The sequence below is a fragment of the Gavialis gangeticus genome, unplaced genomic scaffold (assembly GCF_001723915.1).
Source record: "Gavialis gangeticus isolate Ggan-Ray unplaced genomic scaffold, GavGan_comp1, whole genome shotgun sequence".
Taxonomy (NCBI): domain Eukaryota; kingdom Metazoa; phylum Chordata; order Crocodylia; family Gavialidae; genus Gavialis; species Gavialis gangeticus.
In genome coordinates, this window is record NW_017729000.1 from 44929465 (window position 1) to 44937926 (window position 8462).

General features: G+C 49.0%; 1 long non-coding RNA gene across 1 annotated transcript in view; it reads left to right on the forward strand.

The window, feature by feature from the left end:
* The first annotated feature begins 4473 nt into the window (after nucleotides 1-4473).
* The window catches only part of LOC109290158, an 18735-nt gene continuing 14746 nt past the window's right edge, over nucleotides 4474-8462 (forward strand). The window contains exons 1-2 of the long non-coding RNA XR_002095551.1: nucleotides 4474-4485; nucleotides 5610-5614. This is a non-coding gene — a long non-coding RNA (uncharacterized LOC109290158). The remainder of the gene's footprint in view (nucleotides 4486-5609; nucleotides 5615-8462) is intronic.

Genomic DNA, 8462 nt, shown 5'->3' on the forward strand with positions numbered 1-8462 from the left:
GATGTGGATAACCTGGAGAGGGTCCAGAGGAGGGCCACTCATATGGTTAAGGGCTTGCAAGCCAAGCCCTACAAGGAGAGACTAAGGCACCTGGACCTTTTCAGCCTCTGCAAAAGAAGGTTGAGAGGCGACCTTGTGGCTGTCTATAAATTCATCATGGGGGTGCAGGAGGGAATTGGTGAGGCTCTGCTCACCAAGGTGCCCCTTGGGGTCACAAGAAATAATGGCCATAAACTAGCAGAGAGCAGATTTAGACTGGACATTAGGAGGAAGTTCTTCACAGTTAGCGTGGCCAAAATCTGGAATGGGCTCCCAAGGGAGGTGGTTCGTAGCAGGTAGAAGAGGGGGTCTTCAAGAGGAGGTTGGATGGGCATCTAGCTGGGGTCATCTGACCCCAGCACTCTTTCCTGCCTATGCAGGGGGTCAGACTTGATGATCTATTGAGGTCCCTTCCAACCCTAACATCTATGAATCTATGAACCCCTTATTATGAGGGGGCACAGACTGTCCAAGCTGAACAGGTCACTAGCCAGTTACCAAACTGTGTGAAAAACTAATGTGTGCGCAAAACCAAAATCAGGTTTGGGGATTTTACAATGGCACCTGTCTTATGACACCTGTTGCAGTCAGGCGTTTTCTTGGATTCCCTACTTCTCCCTGCAGCTCCTTCCATGATTTCCCTCCCCTTCCTGTCCCAACCACTTGTATGTGACTGCTGCATGCTTCATAATAGCTGTGGCATTCTCCCAGAGGTGTCTGCATGCCAGCCATGGGTGATGAGGTCCCTGCAGAAGCAATTTATTAGGTGTTCTTGGATCTGTGGAGATGGAAGCACTGGGGAGATGCCAGATGTCATTTCTGACTGTTCTTTTTGCTTTCGGCTGATCACATTGCTCCATACTGAATTTTCCCTTATCTTTCCTCCCCTTCAAAATCTTTATGGTGTTCCTGTTGATTATCAACACCTGAGGAACCTGTAGATTTTTCTCTGCTCCACTTTCCTTTCTTGCTGGCAACACAGGCCCTACAATCCCTAGGCCTGGACGGAGTGAGGAAGCATGGTAATTAACATGCTAGACTCTCACCTGTTCTGGACATTACACCCCCAACCTCCATCAGTACAGAGGCCTCCCTACACTCAAGTAAAACTGATATGACCCTTCAATTCCAAGAGGTACCTTTTAGGTCAATAGACTCCCAAGTAGGAAGGAAAGTCCATGACTTTTTCTTCCCAGGGCCTGGATGGAGCTGCCAGTGGAGTAAATAGAAAGGTTCTATATGGGTCAGGTGAGGACTGTAGGAAATGCCAAGTGGGGATGCAGAATGAAGTTGTGGTCCCTGCCATCATATGACAGAGGGCTCAAGCCTGGCCTGTACACTGCTGCTGGGTGCCATGTGGTTCTGAATGATAAATGGAGCAATAATTACCTAAGCAGTGTACATATGCTCCTTTAAACTGTCCAGACCACTATGAGACAGAGAGAAGCCTGAGCTATTCATGAAGACAGCAAGATAATTGCTTCACCTGTAAATTCCAATGCTGCTCTCCTGTGCACCTGCTGAATTTGATAGTAATAAGTGGAGCCAAACTAACTCAAACCCCTACATTTGCTGTGGGGGCAGGATGGTCATTCCAGTGCAGTCATATTCTTACCTTACAAGCTCACACCCATTGCACAAGGCTGCTGAGCTACAATTAATTAGCAACAGGGTCCCAGATAGCAGTATACCTTAGCTCAGAGGTGGCCAACCTACAGTATGGGTGCCACAAGTGGACACCTCTGCATGTGGCACATAGCAAGTCATGGAGGGAGCAAGAAGTACAGCAACAGATAGGGAAGGGAGCAGAAAGCAAAGTAACAGATTGGGCAGGGAGCACAGGGAAGTAACCAGGAAGCAGAGCAACAGATGAGGCAAGGAGCAGAGTGGGAGCAGAAAGCAGAGCAGCAAATTGGGCAGGGAAAGGGAATCAGAGTGTCACTCAGGGAAGGTACAGGAACCGTAGACACTGTATTAGATGATGAAGCCAGTCACAATGGACAGGACACTGCTTCCATTCCAGCAGGCGGTGCAAGACACCAGCAGCAGGGTGGAGGAGAGGTTTGGCCTCAAGCACCCATTTTGAACACCCTCAAGAGACATTTGGATGTGTATCTTGCTGGGATCTTATGATCCCTGCTGACTTCCTGCCCCTGGGGCAGGGGGGCTGGACTCAATGATCCTCCGGGGTCCCTTCCAGCCCTAGTGTCTATGAAATCTTTGAAATCTCCTTTTGCTTTATTATCTGAATTCCCTGTCGATTCTTCCCACAGAGCTCCACTCCTGCCCAGGTAATAACAGGGGCTTAGATAGCCAAGTGAGGCTCTACTGTGAGGGAGCCAGGAATCCTTGGGTACTTTGGCTTGAAGCAGACAAGTGGGAACATCAGGGGTGGGGCAGCTGTCACAGGGCATGTCTGCAGTTGAAATTAATGTGAAGCAATAAACTCTAGTACATATCGCACTGGAGTTTATTGCTCCCAGGTGACACATCTTCACGAGCACCTGGGACCACAGAACATAGAGTCAAGCTGGAGCAGCCCCACCTGGCAGGGGGTCGAGGGGGTCAGCCTGCCAGCCTGGGGCTGCTCCAAACTGGCTCAACATGCTGCAAAGGGGCTGGCTAGGGCACAAAGGTGCTCCATTGTGGGGCTAGCTGGCAGGCACCCTTGTGCCCCAGCCAGCCCCATCAGTGTCTACATGTGCATTGTTGTGCAGTAGATAATATTGCCTCAGGATAGTATTTGTATTTACAAGTACTATGCTACCATGGTGTTTATTAGTTTACTGCGACCCAATAGGGTCACACGTGTAGATACAGAGAATTTAGTGTGGAGTTAATTAGGCAGCTCCACACTAAACATCTAGTGTAGATGCACCAACAGAGTTTGATATATTTCATGCTAGGGCAGCAAAAGGCAACTGTACCTCTCTGCCCAGGAGCTGTGAAGCTCCTCTAACTTGTGCCCTATTTCAGCAGCCCCTCTGGGGATTTGCAAAGGTGCAAGATCTTTTCAGGGTGCTCTTACCCCAGGATCAGTACCGTTGGAACCTTGTTGTTCTGATCTATATGAGAAGAGGAGGTATGGACACTCCTCTCTATCAGCATGCGGATGATAGGGCCAAGAGATTGCCTCTGGCTATGGGCCCATGTGAGTCATGCTTTTTCCTTGCAGTATGGGAGATGATGGTATTTCCAATAACAAAAAGAATCAAAATGTTCTGCTTGAAAGCAAATAATGCCTATAGATTTCAGTCTCCCAGCACATTCCCATGGCCATTGCATGTGTAAGATGGGCTCGTGGTCACCTCTGGCATCCAAACACCATGATGCAGTGCCTGGCTGGGGAGAACTGCCAGCAGGTGGGCACATGTGGGAAGTCAGAGGGGTCAGCATTTATGTGGAGGAATTTTCTATGAATTTCCAGATTTTCAAATATTAGGGGTTTTTTTTTAATTTAACCTTAATTTTGAATTTCCAGCCTTTCAGCTTTTTGTATTATAACTAATCATTTCATAAATGTTGGAGGATACAACTTTAAATATATCTTAATTGATCTGTCTAGAAATTTCAGTACTTTTTAAAAACAGACTTGCCCTTTATGTGCCTTTTTAACACATTGATAACAACATGTATATTATGTATCCTGTAATAGCGAATTTGAAGGTAGAAACATGAATGAACAATTCCTGCTTTAATGCAATGGACACAGTTTTATGATCTTGTGTAGGAGTGTTCCTTAATCTATCTTCATACTGTAGCTATGTTTCTAATTATATTTGGCTAATTAGAGGCATGTACACTTATTTTGCTCAGTAGGAAAAGATGTGCTGTTTGGATGTGGTTATACACCATGGTGATGAATGATGTGGAGAAAAAGATTATATTCAGGTGCCTCTGTCAGAGTGCCTTTGATTTTGTGGATTGCATAACATGAAAGGACAGACTTGTTACAGCCTTTGTGTGACTAAGAGTAAGATATTAAAGTTTGATGTATGTTCCAGAAGAAGCTACACGATAGATGAAGAAGGCTTATTTAGATTGCGGTTACTGGGCACATCTACATGAGACATTTACTGCAGAGCTGACTAATTAGCTCTTCAGTAAAATGTCTACACATGCAAGTCTATTAGGTCACAGTAGACTAATAAACACAGCCACAGGTGGCAGCATTGTTTAATCCACCACCAGCGCATGGTGATGGGGCTGGCTAGCCCCACACTGGAACACCCTTGGGCCCCAGCCAGCTCCCCTCTCCTGCACCAGCCCCCCTGCTGTACATGAAACCCAGGTAGACCAGCCGTGGACTGGCAGGGGACCCAGGGCTGCTCTGTAGCAGCCTCCAGAGCAGCCTGCCAGCCCAGGGATGCTCCAGCCTGGCTCAATATGCTACAGAGGGGCTGACTGAGGCATGAGGGTGCAGCCCCCATGCTGAAGCATCCTCCTGTCTCAGCCAACATCTGCCGCTGCAAATGGAGCCTGGTCAGACCCCCTGGGTCCCCTTCCAGCCTGGGCTTCTTCAACCAGTCTCCATGTGCTGCCCACAAATAAACTCTGGGGCAATATGCTCTGGAGTTTTTTCCTCCCAGGCATGCATTCAAATGGTGCACCCAGGAACAAACAACTCTAAAGCAATAAGCTCCAGAATTGATTCATGTGCATTAATTGCACTTGTAGATGTGCCCACTGTGTGCTTTTGGTACATGGCTTCCAGGTTGTTTGGGAGCTATTCATTATATATTTCCCCATCTAATGGTCTGTGCGTGAGCAGTGTGTTAAGGTTGTTGTTAAGACTATTAACATGCTCTTATCATACTATCTCCATACTTCTGAATATTTGGCCTGTCATTGGGCAACTTCCTTGAACTTAATGTAGTGATCCTGACTGTCCTTGAATGTGGCCACTTGTTTCATTTATTTATATTTAAGAATGTGATCTGTTATATTCTCTGGATGTTTCTTTTGCATGTTACTTGTCTGATGGTAAGGGCCTGATCTTACATGCTGATGCAGGCGTTTAATTTTGTGTATGGGAGTACTCCATTGATTTTCAAAGAGTAGCATTAGGTAACAGCTGAGCACTTTGGTATATCCCAGCCTTAGAGCCAGGGACAGATCCAGAAGGGGTGTTGGGGCATAGTCTTTCTACAGGGTAGCTTAGCAGCTCGAGTTCCCCATAGACCCCAATGCCTGGGTCCTCTGCAGAGGCCACATCAAGGGATCAGCAGCTGTTTGATTTTTTTGCTGTTTGTTTTTGAAGTCTCCAAAGTCAGTAAGAATCCTTTCTTCCTCTTGCCACTCTCTTCCTTCCCCTGCAGGCTCAGTGGCACACACCCCTCTCCACCTTTCCCTTCTACTTGCACCTTTGGGCACAGGAAGGGGAGAGGAAGATTACCTGGGGGCAGAGGAAGCCCCAGAACTACTCCTATCCCCAACTGCAGTCAGGGCTGCAGAGAGTGGCTGCACTGGGAACCAGGCTCAGCCAGCAACAGTGGAAGTGATGATGGCAGCTGAGGTCCCAATTCCTGTCCAAACCTCCTAGCTGTTCTCTGCCAGCACTGGTCAGTTAGCCCAGGTCCCCAGCAACCACTCTTCATATCCCCCATTGGAGTGGGGAGAGAGAGAGCAGTGGCAACAGGCAGGTCTCCCTGCTTCTTGCACCCAGTATAAGGGGCCAGGGTGTAGGCCGTCTGGTATAATGGTCAAACTACTGAAGGAAAGCAGGGCCCTGGGGCTGGATTAGAGGACAGGAGCCGTATTTCTACATCTAGAGGGAAATCTGGGGGCAGAGTCCACAGCACAGTTCAGGGTGAGGATCTGGGATCAAATGGCAGATACCAATCTGAGGGATAATCCACAGAATGAAGTCCAAGAGGAGAACCAAACCAGGGTGAGGAACCAGGAAACAAATCCACAGGGAAAGCCAAAGTCAAAATCCCCAAATAAGCCAAAACTAGAGAGCAGGAACCAACAGACTTGCAGAACAGAAAGGCTGACTAGCCTGCAAACCCAGCAGGTGCTAAATGCATAGGCAGAGCTCCAAGCAGCCAATCAACCTGCTTGCTATTCCTAAACTGGGGCAGAGTTCATTAGCTGAAGTTTACTGCAAATGTGGCTGTTGACCTACTTGACCCAGGCTGGCCTGCTTGATCAGTCTCTGGCACCCAGAGGCGTAAGTAGAGTGGGCAAGGGAGGGATGGGAAATGACAGGATTTGCCACTGAGCATGGTAGGAAAGTGAAAATATTTCCAGAATGGCAGGAAGGGTCCTTACCTGATTCAGGTGTAACCTGGGTACACCCAAGGGTATGCCCTATTCTCAATTGAATGGGATGGGTAGGCAGCAGGGGGTGCTGTGAGAGGGATGCCAGAATTTCAAGCAGATACCCTTTCCTCTATAGAGTTAACTCAAACTTAAAGTTCTTAACTATATACAATTTATTAAGTTTATAAATTTATTAAGTTATAATAAAGTTATATGCATAAACATAAAACTAAATATCATATACATATATTTACACAGCGAACACTAACCAATAACCAAGGTCAAACCCTAAATAACACTATTTACAACATCACAATACAACATTTAAATTACAAAATATAAGGCGCAAACATGAACAATCTTAATAACATATATCCCTTAATATAGTCCCTGACCCGTGGCAAGAGATAGTCCTCCTTCCAATGGGGTCCCTTGAGGGGTGTCCAGGAAGCACCAGGGGCCCCTCCCCTTAGGGCCTTAACTAGGTGGGGGGCTGCTCACCCAGCCCGTTCCCTGGGTTTGCCTACCCCAAATGTCTTTTCCCTGTGGGACTCAAGGGCCCAATGACTCATGCTCCCTCTCAGTGGTCAGGGTGCAGCTTGATGGGGTCTCCTCTGCTAGAACACCTCTCCAGGCCTCTCCTGTGCCGCTGGGTTCCTCCCTACCCTGTGCCCCACTCTGGGTACCAAGGGCTCAGCTCCTCTCAGCTGCTGGCTCCTGTCACGCTGCAGCACTACCATTTCCCCATGCCCTGGCTCAGCACTGAGGGCTATCTTAGCACAGGATGGGCCCTTCAGGCTCTCACCAGCCATTCTCACACTGGATGGTTAACCCAAGCAGCCTCTGCTGCTCCCTGGCTCCCAGGGCTCGGGCCCATGCACCACCCTGCGCACCGCAGGACCTGGATGCTTGCTGGGAGATGGGGCCTGAGCTGCTTCACTGCAGCCCCAAGGCCTTTGGCCTGTGCACTGCCCCACACACTGTGTGGCCCGCTGGCCCAGCTGGGGTTGCAGGCTTAAGCCACCACTTGTAACTCCCAAAGCCTGGGCTCTGTGCACCAAACCATGTACCGTGATGAGCCTCAGCAGTCTCACACCACTCCCACAGATGCTCCTCTGGCAGCAGCTTCAGGAACCTTGGGCCTACTGCCCACTGGGGGATAGCTCCCCAGCTTTTCCTGCCTCTGCTCTTCTTGAGTCCCTCACTGCATCTGCCCCTTGTGCTGGGTACACAGCTCCTTTTATACGCTCCAGGGCCCCACCCCTGAAGTCTTCCAGACCTGACAGTTTACAGTCTTCAATCAGGTCCGGGAGAGCTCTTCTGCCCCTCCCCTCAGGAAAGGGGCGTGATTTTATTTCTTCTGCTGCCTCCTGATTGGTGAATGGGCTCCACCAATGAAAACAGCAGGATCTCAATCCTGGGACTCAACCCAAGCTCTGAAAGGTGAGCCTGCTACACAGGGACTTGAAAAAAGTCCCTGGCTTCTACTCCCAGGATGTGGTCTACCTGCCCCAGTGGAGGGGGGGCGGGAATTGGGAGTAAAGGGTACAGCCACCCCTGCAGCACCAGTTGCTGCTTCTGCAACCCCTTTTTCAAAATTTGGGATCTGCTTGGACTTACAGCATCGTCATTGGGACAAGAATTGTGGTTTTTTACACACTATCCAGTTCACAGCACAATGGGGCCTCAAACTCCACTGGGGCTCCTGGGTATTACTGTAACACTAATTCTATATTCTAATATTATAAAAGCCTAAGTCTGTCTGGCTGTCTGTAATGTTTTATTCATGCTCTGATTGGCTGATGGAAACAGCCAATCGGAGTGTGAAGTGTTCTGACAGAAGGTAGCCCACTGCCATGATGGTGGGGACGCAGGGGACACAGCGATAGTGGCCTGCCCACCCCCCCCATCCCCGGCCCTGCTCCTTGGAGGCAGCAACAACAGAGCAGATGGAAAGTGGGGGATGAGGCCAGTAGGGCTGGCCTGGCACCCCGCACCCACGCCCTGCAGGTAATGCAGGGAGGAAGGGGAGCAGACCTGGGCCCAACAGTGGGGGGAGGGTTGGGGGAAAAACGTTCTCACAAATATAAAAATGAACAGATGTAGCTATTGGTGCTTCCAACGCCTACTGACAGAAAACATCTGTGCTGAACTTCCTG